The sequence below is a fragment of the Diabrotica virgifera genome, chromosome 9 (genome assembly GCF_917563875.1).
Source record: "Diabrotica virgifera virgifera chromosome 9, PGI_DIABVI_V3a".
Taxonomy (NCBI): domain Eukaryota; kingdom Metazoa; phylum Arthropoda; class Insecta; order Coleoptera; family Chrysomelidae; genus Diabrotica; species Diabrotica virgifera.
The window spans coordinates 196,106,508-196,117,854 of record NC_065451.1 but is presented as its reverse complement, the minus strand read 5'-3'; the positions used below and the strand labels follow the sequence as shown (position 1 = coordinate 196,117,854).

Genomic DNA, 11,347 nt, shown 5'->3' with positions numbered 1-11,347 from the left:
AACTCTACTTACGTTCAAATGATTTTTAATATACTCTACTATTGTTAGGAATCATTAGTATAGCTAAATTTTTAATTTTATTATACAGGGTTGGTCGAAACTCGGAATGAGTATTTTCTGAGTTTTCTTAAATGGAACACCCTGTATTTTTGTATTGTAGTGAAATGATATTTTATAGTACTTTTTTATTTCTTAAGCATTCCCTATACCTAACTGCTTTAATTTGTGAGTTATTGGTGATTCAAGCTAAACATTAATTGCAACAAAAAATACGTAAAATTTTATTAGGTTGGCCGTGAAAATACTCAATCCCAAATAATTTTTCCGAAATAAATACATATTAATCCAGACTGGCCCTTAAAATTACCAATAATGGTTTAGCTATCGAAATACCTTCTTAGTTAAGATTGTTGGTGCGATTAACAATTAAGCACAAATTAAAGCAGTTAGGTATAGGGAATGCTTAAGAAATAAAAAAGTACCATAAAATATCATTTCATTACAATACTAAAATACAGGGTGTTCCATTTAAGAAAACTCAGAAAATACTCATTCCGAGTTTCGACCAACCCTGTATACTAAAATTAAAAATTTAGCTATACTAATGATTCTTAACAATAGTAGAGTATATTAAAAATCATTTGAACGTAAGTAGAGTTTTAGATGTCAAACTACTACAATTCTACAGGGTGTGAATGTTGCTACGAAATTAATAAAAAAACGTAATTATCTTTTAGAACACCCTGTATAATATTACAAAACCTTATATTTTAAGAAAGAAGACATCGAAGAGAATCCAAAAATGTAAAAATATACAGGGTGTCCCATTAAAAAAAAACGAAGTTATATGCAACTTCCGGTATAACCGGAAGTTGCAAAGAGATGAAAATATTTTCATTTAATAGATCATCCTTCAAAACCCCCTTATTCCAATTTTCATGATTCTGTTGCCTTTAGTTCTCGAGATATTTCTAATGGGCCAGTTATCTGCCTCACCCTGTATAATGTACGAAAAATGCACTCTGCTACTGCATAGGAATTGATTCATTTTTTTTTTCAAAAACGCATCTTTTAACCGCACTCTGCAGTTGTTTCATATTTGGCGGTCCATTTAACAGTTTTACATTCTTTTATCCCTCTTTTTTCGGCATAATCAATAGCCTATGTTTAGTACTGCATTTCCTATAATACAATTTAAATTAAGTTTTCTCAATATGTCATGATTATAACGAAAAATAAAAAAGAAAGGAACTGTTTAATTTTTATCAAATTGCTTGTTTGAAAAACAACCAATTACAATTAACTAACTCTTTGACTAACGCGAAAAAAGTACGTACAAGACCCGTTCAACATAAAGAAAGAGAAAACTCAAGATTTTGTGCGAATTGGCTCACACCTTTTCCTGGTTGTTCCGTCCTTGGATATACCCTTTATGAATCTTATGTCCATGGATAGATCAATTTTGGTTTTAGTGCCCAATTCGACACTTAGTTGTTATTACGAACTTTAGTACAATATTTAGTTTTGTTTGGCTTTTAAGCAATACTATGTCAAGATTTGGTAGCAGAGAGTAACATAGTAACATTTTTGATATGAGTTTGAGTCATGTATTTATTTATTTTTCCTTGAACCTTAGTTTATGCTTATTGGTAATCTTGCGAATCAACGTGGATTGTTAGACTATATATTAGGTCTGTTCGTACAGGAATCACTGACTATCAGCAACTGCACGACGCATGCGTGTTTCAATTGTGCGAACGCTAATATTGAAACACGCATGCGTCGTGCAGTTGCTGATAGTCAGTGATAGTTTCTGATTCCTGTACGAACAGACCTATTGCAAATTTAGTTGTTAATATTTTGAAGCTAGAAAAAAAATTTTTTTTGATAAAATTTTTTTTTTCGAGTAGAAGGGGATTGTAACGGTTCACGTTACGAAATTAGCTCTTTAATTATTTTTATAATTATTTTCCCTTAATCTCATTTACATTCTCTAATTTTCTCGTAAAGAACTACTTACGTGACGTCATATTTCGGTGATGGCACGTACTATATACGCCACATTTCGAGAAATATTACTTCGCGTTCTGAGATAAATTTGACATTTCCTAGTGGGAGACGTCAAGTTCACTGACCACTTGATTTGTGAGCCCGGAATAGGTAGGTGACAGTACCCAAATGGCGGAATCTTTCTCTTAAATACTAAGCCTTTATTGGGAAATAAAATTCCCTAGGATGTACATGGTGTTTTCCCAGAATCCACCCAGTGTTTTATAGAGGAAAACAGTAATGAAGAACTGAGAGATCCGGTAAATAGATACATATTTTTTTTGACATCACGAGGTTAATGACATTGCATGTTACATTATTTTTACATCTAATAAAATATTTCTTCCAATTCAATTTTCCTAGTAAATTTATTCAGTGAATTTAGTAGGTATCTTTTAATTATTTCAATATCTTTAAGTAATACTCATTCAGAGAAAATCCTAACCTTAACTTTTAGCTATTTATCTGTAGGTATCTTTGATATCTGTATATTTTATTGCAACATCTAATAAGTATCCTATAATTTATTCTTTACTGTAATTTGAAATTGTCACATATTTCGCTCTGAAGGTCAAATTTTGTCAAGTACTATCCAATAATGGAAGTTTTTCTTGTATGTTAATGGCCCTTTTTTACATTACAATCTATACTAAAAACCACTTCTTAGTTTCTCTTTTTTCTCCTTTGACTTTTTCCTAGACTTTTACAGTGAAACTAAGACTGGGAAATATTTGTTTTAGCCTTTTGGGGAAATAATACACTACAACATGGGAAGTCATAGACCCTCATCCACCTGAGAGGAACCTATTCCGGCTCCAGTCAGTCAACCTGGGAGCAAGCAGGAGCGTTTCAGCTTCATTTTCATTTTTTTTTACACCTGGACCTACAGAAGGTTCAGTTTTGCACTACCAAGGTGCTCATTTTCCGGTATGCGGTAGCAACCTTTTGAGAAGTCAGCTGGGATTGTTTGGGAACAATGAGTGTTTGTGATAATAACTTTTTGTATATGGTGTTTCATATCACAGACATTTGGTTAATGTATTACGTTTATTAATTATTTTTCTCAAGATTTAGCTTGAATTTATTTGCTGTTTAATATAGGTACATATAAGGTTAGTAGGTTCCCAAACTGTTGTATCTACGGTGTAAGTTCTTGTGCACAGAAATAAGCCTAGAAAATTAGGTTTTTATACGTTATTGGTTTGATATTTATTTTGTAATATTAGTAGCTTGTTTCCCAGATATTTCGTTGTTCTATTCGCTTTACTTCATTTGTTCGGTTAATTCGTCGTTTCGGTATTTATCTTAACTTCATTTCTGTAACTTTTATTCATTAATTTTGCTTAATTCATTATCGTATTTTCTCTTAGTCAGGCTTGTGCCTAGTTATTTATATACTTTCCATATTTGTCGGTTTCAATTTAGTGGTACGTAGCAAGCGTAATATAACCATTTGGTAGAAGTCTCATGTGAGTTGTACCCTATGTATAAGTAAGAGGTATATCTTTTTGTACATACATATAACAGGACTGTTGTTATATGATATATTATGTTTAACTATAACTTTTGTATAACTTTGTCATTTTAGAGTCACATTATATTCAATTTGATCTAACCCAGAGATTGTCAAAAATCTAGTAGTTATTTTTAATAAATATTTACTTACTTTGTATATCATTGATTTTTATTATCCCTTTATGTTCATTATTACTGATTTAATATATTTAATATTTGACAGCAGTGTAAGATACCTGGGAAAGTGATCGAAGACCATTTTCCTGGCGCCCATGATTTGTTAGTTTTATTTATTTTGTTCGTCTTTAGCAATTATTCATCTTCATTCATTTTCAGTACATTATTCTTATTTTATTATTTCACCTTTTAGTCATCATTACTATCTACTTAGAGCTACTGTTCTTCGACAGGCATGAAAACGAGCCGTATCCATCCTTGAGTGTCAAGTGTCTTGCATCTCTTGCTAGCTAATTCTATTCAGTTTGCCTCTATCTCTTTATACTTCTACTTCTATCCCTTTTAATTCCCCTTTCCTCAACTTCATCATCTTATCATTATCCCCCCATACAAGTACTTCAGTTTTCCTTAGTATTTTTATGACTACTACAAAAAGTAGATTTCCCTTACTACCCCATCTCTTCATTTTTGTTCCATTAGCTGACATTAAGTTTTTTTTCTTTCTCTACTTCTGTTGGAGTTTATCCCTCTCTTTACATTCACTCCAACAGAAGTACTTCTTTTTGTTTCACTGGCTACATATATCACATCATGGTTTCACAATATTAAAAACACCCAATGTAAATAATATATTTTGGTCGTTATATCGATTTAACAAATTAATAAACAATAAAAATCAAAATTTATCACATTACAGCCTTACTTTATGCTCCAAAAATGAAAAAATCCTACATACTTCTTTACTAATTAGTACAGGACTCCCAAAACGAAGTAATTAATTAAATCCTACGTCAAATCCTTATTTATGAAACTATTTGTGTCCAATTATAGTATGTAAATGTGTTAGTGAACTTTTCGGGGTTCCTTATAACTGCTACTGGAATTGGTTAGAGTCCACAAACTGGTTCCGCCCTATTACCAATTTGTAAAACCACAAACAGTGTTGCGGTACAGAAAACAGAACTCAAGGACCCGTAACGAAGGTGGATGAATGCCGAAGGGGTGATGGCTTCGTTATTAGAAATTGGAGAAATTAAAATCCCATTTATGTTGGTGTGTTTTTGTCATCGTTTGTTGAAAATTACTGTTATTTGCGGAGATCGATGGAACTTAAGACCACATAACACTGCCATAAATTAATCAAAACTGCTGTCATGTCATGTAGATATGTTTCCTGAATATTTTAAATGACTTTGCTCTTTTTGATGATGTCGACAATTTTCATTGCATATTTTCAATAGTTTAGGAAACGAGGCATATAAAAATTACTGGGCGCCATTTTTCAGCTGGAATATCTGTCTAAAGTTTAAAATTTAAGCAAAAAACGAATTTTTTTTCATTCGTTTCAATATCATGTTCACATGATAGATGACGTTCAACTACGCATTGTAGATAAAAACGTTCAAGAGACAACTTTCTTAAAAATACTTGCTCTTTAAAATGAGATTCTCTAAATCCAATGCTTGGCGTATACTGATGATGTAGTTCTCATCTAAGGAGTGGAGAAGACCTGGCAAGTATGGCAAAAAGACTGTTTCCTATTGGACTGAAATTGCGAGAAAAAAGGAGGAAATACCATGGGACACTTTAAAATACAGGTGAACGATGAATCAGGGTGCCTAAATGACTTAACTTTATAAATTTTATCCATCGTTTGGAATTTTAAGTAACTATGTTAATGTAATAAATTTTTATACCATTTAAATGTTTCATACTCAGGTATTTTTTTAACTCAAAAATGAAATTCGAGTTGCAAAGAATCATGAGAAATAGTTTATCATGACTCAAAATGTTCATGTTTTTTCTTTATTTCAACGTATAAAATAATTCTTATAAGATTCATATAACGACATTTGGTGACGACTACTTTACTTACATAATCTTACTTGGAATGTTTTTTAATTATGTAGCGCTTTTGTCTTTGCTGGATTTTTGCAATTACTCCAAAAATTTTGAAAGAATTACCATACTGTAACTGTCTCATCTATATTACGCTGTTCTGAATTCAGGATTCAAGGAAGGCGCAGCATAGGTAGAAGAAAAATGTCCTGGCTGAGAAATCTCAGAAAATGGTTTGGGTGTAGCTCAACTGAACTCTTTCGGGCTGCAGTGTTAAAAGTTAGAATAGCAATGATGATTGCCAACCTTCGTCGCGGAGATGGCACTTAAAGAAGAAGAAGAATTCAGGATGTATACCACAGCCAGTTTGGAAAGTGACCCAAATAATTTTAATTTCCCATCCTGGAAATGAAATAGAACTGTCACTTCCCTCCCTATCGTTTCTAGAATACTAGCACAACTACTGCTGACAAGAATACAACTAATTTTAAGTGACAAACTAAAAATACTGTATCATTAGTTGGGATTTAACCACATCAGGAATTGTGGTTTAAGAAAACAGTTCTATACAAAATAGGTAAGGTAAACACACATAACATAACTGGCATAACACACATCTTATGCCACTGCCATGTGCTAAGTATATGAAACAGGAAGCCACTGGTCAACTGAGAATTGAACCAGAAAAGGTCGTAAAACTACTAATGAGAAAACTGTTGGCCTTCGTTCAAGATACAGGCAGCTGATGAATAAATTCAGGAATAAAGAAAGAAACACCTATATTATGGTATTTTCATTGGTCTTAAGGAAGCATATTTTATGCTAGAGTTCCTAGAGAGGTTCTGTGGTAGGCTCTCAATAAAAAAGGAGTTCTTGGTGAAGATTTAAAGATTACGAGTGACATGTATGAGAGTAACAACTAGTTTTAGGACAGATATGTCCTAATATTAGTTCATTCCTTTAGTAGTATTCCACAAGTAATAGCAGAAAAAAAAACAGATGAAATCAAATAACAAATGCAAAAAATTAGCTAAGAGCAAGGTATAAAACAAGAGACTATTATTATAACTTAAAGTATACTAGCATACTAGCAATTTCACAAACACAAAAATAGGACATCATTAAAGTATTTGCATGTGTGCCTGCTATGTGGCAAAAAATATAACTCTGTTGAAAAATTGTAAAATATTATGACTCTTGGACTTTTCCTCAAAAGAGGAAGCATAAATAAACAAGGCTATCAGTTTTTAATGTATTAATAAACATATGAGTAACACGCAATTTTTTAGACAAAAAACCAGGTAGATAATAAATCTGATATCGTTTTCTACTTAGCTTCTTCTTCTTAAAATATGTACATAATTTCTCGAATTGAAATTACCATATCTCGGTATGACCTTCTATCTTAATCCTGCAATACGCAGATAAAGACAACCAAATAGGAAACTAATAGTAAAATCCAATAATAATTGGTTTTAACTAACGAAACCAACGAAATCTAATACAACCATCAGACTTATAATACTAAAATCATCATCCCACTTCTAACCATCCACACCTGTGACATTTCTTTAACACAAATTTACATACACACACTAGACTGTCAGTGATGCACTACCCCCTCTCTGTAACTTTTTCCAACTGATAATAAACAATATTACATAAGAACATCAACGTTTTGTTCTTTGTCTTGGCAGTTTGAAACTAGTTTTGTCTCTGTTTAATATTAAGCTATGGCACGTGGATAATCGAGTTTGTGTTTGTAGTTTGGTTCATTATTGTGGGGAATGAGGATCTAAGGCTTGTAGTACCATTATAACACTAGTACCACCTTGGTATCATATTCTTGCTAAGTAAAGGTAGAAATGTCCTTCTGCCAACCCTGCATGATAATTAGTCAAATGATATGAATACTACGAAAACAATAGAGGAATAGACCTGCTGAGTACCACTCTGAAATTGACCAAACAAGTCATAACCACCAAAATCACCAACGAAATAGATCTAGCAGATGAACAACAAGGCTTTAGATCCGGACGATTCTGTAACGATGCAGTTTTGTCGTCCGGCAAGTGAAGGAAAAATCACTAGAATACAACGTCCCGGTTTACTGTTGCTTCATAGCACACATAGCACAAAAGGCATTCGACCCTGTAGAGCTGAATGATGTAATTCCCTGATATATAAACGAAACATACCATCAGATATTACCAATTACAACATTACAACAAACTTTGCAACAAAAGAAGTGCATATTGTAGACAATAATATAGACAACCCTTGATGTAGACAATGAATGCAAAACGTCCCTTGATATGTTTTTTAATAACTACCACATATTTCACATGGGTGGAATCCATTCCCAAGTCATAAATGTGAAACAGAACAGAAAAGTTTTTGACAACCTAAGTTTTTATAGAGATCTGGAACAAGCACTCAAATGGGAATCCCTCTAAATGACGAGACACTTTATGTTTCACTGATGACCAAATTCTGATTGCTCACGATCATGACGATTTGCATATATACAGGGTCTACCCCAAAATCCCGAGAGCCAAAATCCCGACAGCCAAAATCCCGACAGCCAAAATCCCGACAGGCCAAAATACCGACATGCAACAATCCTCGCATAAGCAAAAATCCCGACCACTACTTTTTGAATATTTATTGTTTCCTTTTCAAATGCAACACCAAAGCATGTCTGGCTGTCGGGATTTTGGGCGGCACCGATAACAAATGTGGTCTCGAAGTCAACATTAACAAAACTGAAGCCTTTTCCAAATAATGGAAAAATTTGCATTTTTCGAGGAAAACGTAAACAATCTTTTTTTAAGCATACAATTAGATATTTCAAAAAAAATAATAATAAACAGTTTCTAGCATGAAAATTAAGCGACTTATAATCAAAAAAATGTCGGTACCTGCTTTTCTCTACGAAAAAATCAGTGAAAACAACCCCCTAACTATCTTCCTAATTAAAAATTGGTCTTCACCTTCCTGTAGTTCCTTTTATATTTATATTATCAATACACTCAAGGAGTTTGACCTATTTAAAATGCCTAATTTTTTAAAAATTGGAGTTTAAAGAAAAATTGATTTTTTGCAATTTGGTGTTTTTCACCTTTTACTTCAAAATATCTCCGAAAATACTGAAGATACGAAAAAAATTATAAACTACTAAATTGTAGCTTTTTTAATGACTAAAGTTACCCTGTGCATAGATTTTCATTACAGTGAATAGTTATAACTGTTTATATGACTGTTTAAAACCTCTATTTACCAGCAAACACCCCCTTATTCGAGCCCTTTAAACCCGCTCCAATTAAAAACTAAGGGATCTTACGGAATTTAATTTACACAGTCTTATAGCTCTTTAAATATCCTACAAAATCATTTTTGAAGATACTTTTATCGCCAAAAATATATAGAATATTTTTCGAGGTATTCTCAAAAAACCCTCTAAAAAAGTCGATTTTTCGTCGAAAAACTGTTATTTTCAAGCGCGAATAACTCGAAAAATATTAGTTTTAGGAAGAAAATGTAAAAACATTTTTTTCTTAGAATCACCTTTTCCATCGAATTACATGGTTAAAATGTAATAAAAAATTCCCACAATGTTTTAGCGTATGATAGCGGCATGATATAGAAAATGATCCTTGGACTATTCCCTACGTTCTGTGAAAATTTCAAGTAAATCCATGCTGAACGAAAAAATTGCGAGCCAAAATGCTTCATTTCCTCAATCGACTATTGGGACCGACCGACCGGCTCTATCCCGTCATACAGCTGACCGACTATAATAACTTATTTATATTTAATTTATAATGTGTGTACTGATTTTCAGCCTTAGTAAATGGATTTAATTACCTTCGTAGGAAAGCAACTTTGATACTTTGATACCCTCTCAGTAACCCCTGTTCTACGTTTCGCTTAACCGACCGCAGTATGTTTCTCTACACACTCACAGTAATCAACTGAAAAATCTAGCTTTAGTAAATTCAAAGAGATTTTTCGGCGCTGCCTCTTGGTCTACTACTACTAAATGTTCTTAAATGGAGTCAATATTACGCTCTACTAAGTAGTATTATTTTTACGAATAGTTACGAATCTTGTGTACGATATCATGGAACAATAAAAAATTAGGAAACGAAAATGAAAAACCGAAATTTTTATATTTTATGAATATGGTACTTTATCTGTAATACACACAAAATTCTGACTGTAAAAAGTATAGAACCTAAGAAGCAAGAAGGCATACAACATTATGTACCAACCGGCATTTTCTAATTCGGTTCGGATGGTCTAGGGGCCGAGCCCGTCCTCTCAAGTCAAGACCAAGAGTTGTACCACGAGGGAGTGTAGGTTGGTTGTTGGTCTGTAGGAGCTGCAACTCTTGAACCAGAAGAGAAATTACCATGCATCGCCTACTTGCTATATTGCGTCACAAACATTTTATGGTCTCTGTTAGCTTCGTTTAACGGTCCACTATGTTCTATTGTGGAATTCGTAAAAGGAAAGTCAATGTTTCAGTGGTAGGTAGCTACTTGGTAAAGTTTTCATAAAAAAAACTGCAGAGAAAAGGATTTTTTAAATATTGCAATATATGTACATATATGCGACATAATATTATTATGTCGCTTAACTTGCTGGTATCTGTCTTATAATTAATTAATAATTTTTGTTTTTGTTGATGAGGTAAATTTCGAAAAATAGCATTCTTGTTGTTTTCTATATCCAAGATCTTGGCGTATGATGAATTAACTGTGTGGCCTATTGTGTTGGAATGGTGTGCTACTGCACAAGAAACTTTCTCTGCTTTGCAATCACTTTTGTGCTGTGTTATTCTTTGTTTTAGTCACTGCGATGGTTGCCCTATATACTGACCATCACATTCGAGGCCGAGACAAGAAAGTTAGTAAATGGGTTGACTCTGATTTGACTCTGATGACCAGATCGCACTTATAACTCACATATTTGTATATGAACGGTGACTTGAACTGTAGTCGTGTAATTACTATATTGTATAGATTATCTAAAACTATGTTGGCTAGAATGGGGCTGATCGGAGAGCTCATGGGAGTGCCAAAGATTTGTGAATAAAAAGTTCCGCCAAAGAAACAGAATATACATATTAGAAAAAAAGATCAGCTTGAAGAAATCAGTAGCGTACTGATAGATCAGTGGGCCCTGGTTACAGTTGGGATGCGGGCCCAATAAAAAGACACGTATATCAAAAGTTTTTAATAAACATTAAATATAAATCATAATATATCATATCAAGTGATTCCTATTGTGCCGATGTGTGCTTTTGCCCTCGGGGTGAGTGCCAGGTGTGAGTGAAAAACATACGTTCACGATAAGTCCGGAATTGGATAAACTGACTAATTCTAAGCAACTCTAGTTCTATAGAGTTTTTTTAAGTCAATAGTTTTCGAGTTATTTGTGGGTGAATATGTTCATTTTTCAACAAAAAAGAACACGTTTTGTGACGATTTTTCGCAAATAACTCAAAAAGTAAGTATTTTATCGAAAAAAATATTTGTAGTAAAAATATAGCCTATAAAAAGTGAAAAAAAAATGGTGTACATATATACAAAGTCTGTAGACCCAGGAGAAGCAGAGTTGTAGGTAATGAAAAGTAGGTTCTTATTCGTCAAATTCCAATTCGAATATTTCAACGTGAAATAACCAAAAAATGAAGACTTTTCGGGAAAAACTCATCACAGCTTTTTTAAAGTTTTTAAAAAAGCTTTATTTTTGAATTTTT

At 32.9% G+C, this 11,347-nt stretch overlaps 1 long non-coding RNA gene across 1 annotated transcript; it reads left to right on the top strand.

The window, feature by feature from the left end:
• The first annotated feature begins 2,126 nt into the window (after positions 1-2,126).
• LOC126891997 (uncharacterized) lies at positions 2,127-3,090 on the top strand. Its single transcript, XR_007700649.1, has 2 exons — positions 2,127-2,309; positions 2,790-3,090. It is a non-coding gene; the product is annotated as an uncharacterized LOC126891997 (long non-coding RNA).
• The last annotated feature ends 8,257 nt before the right edge of the window (positions 3,091-11,347 follow it).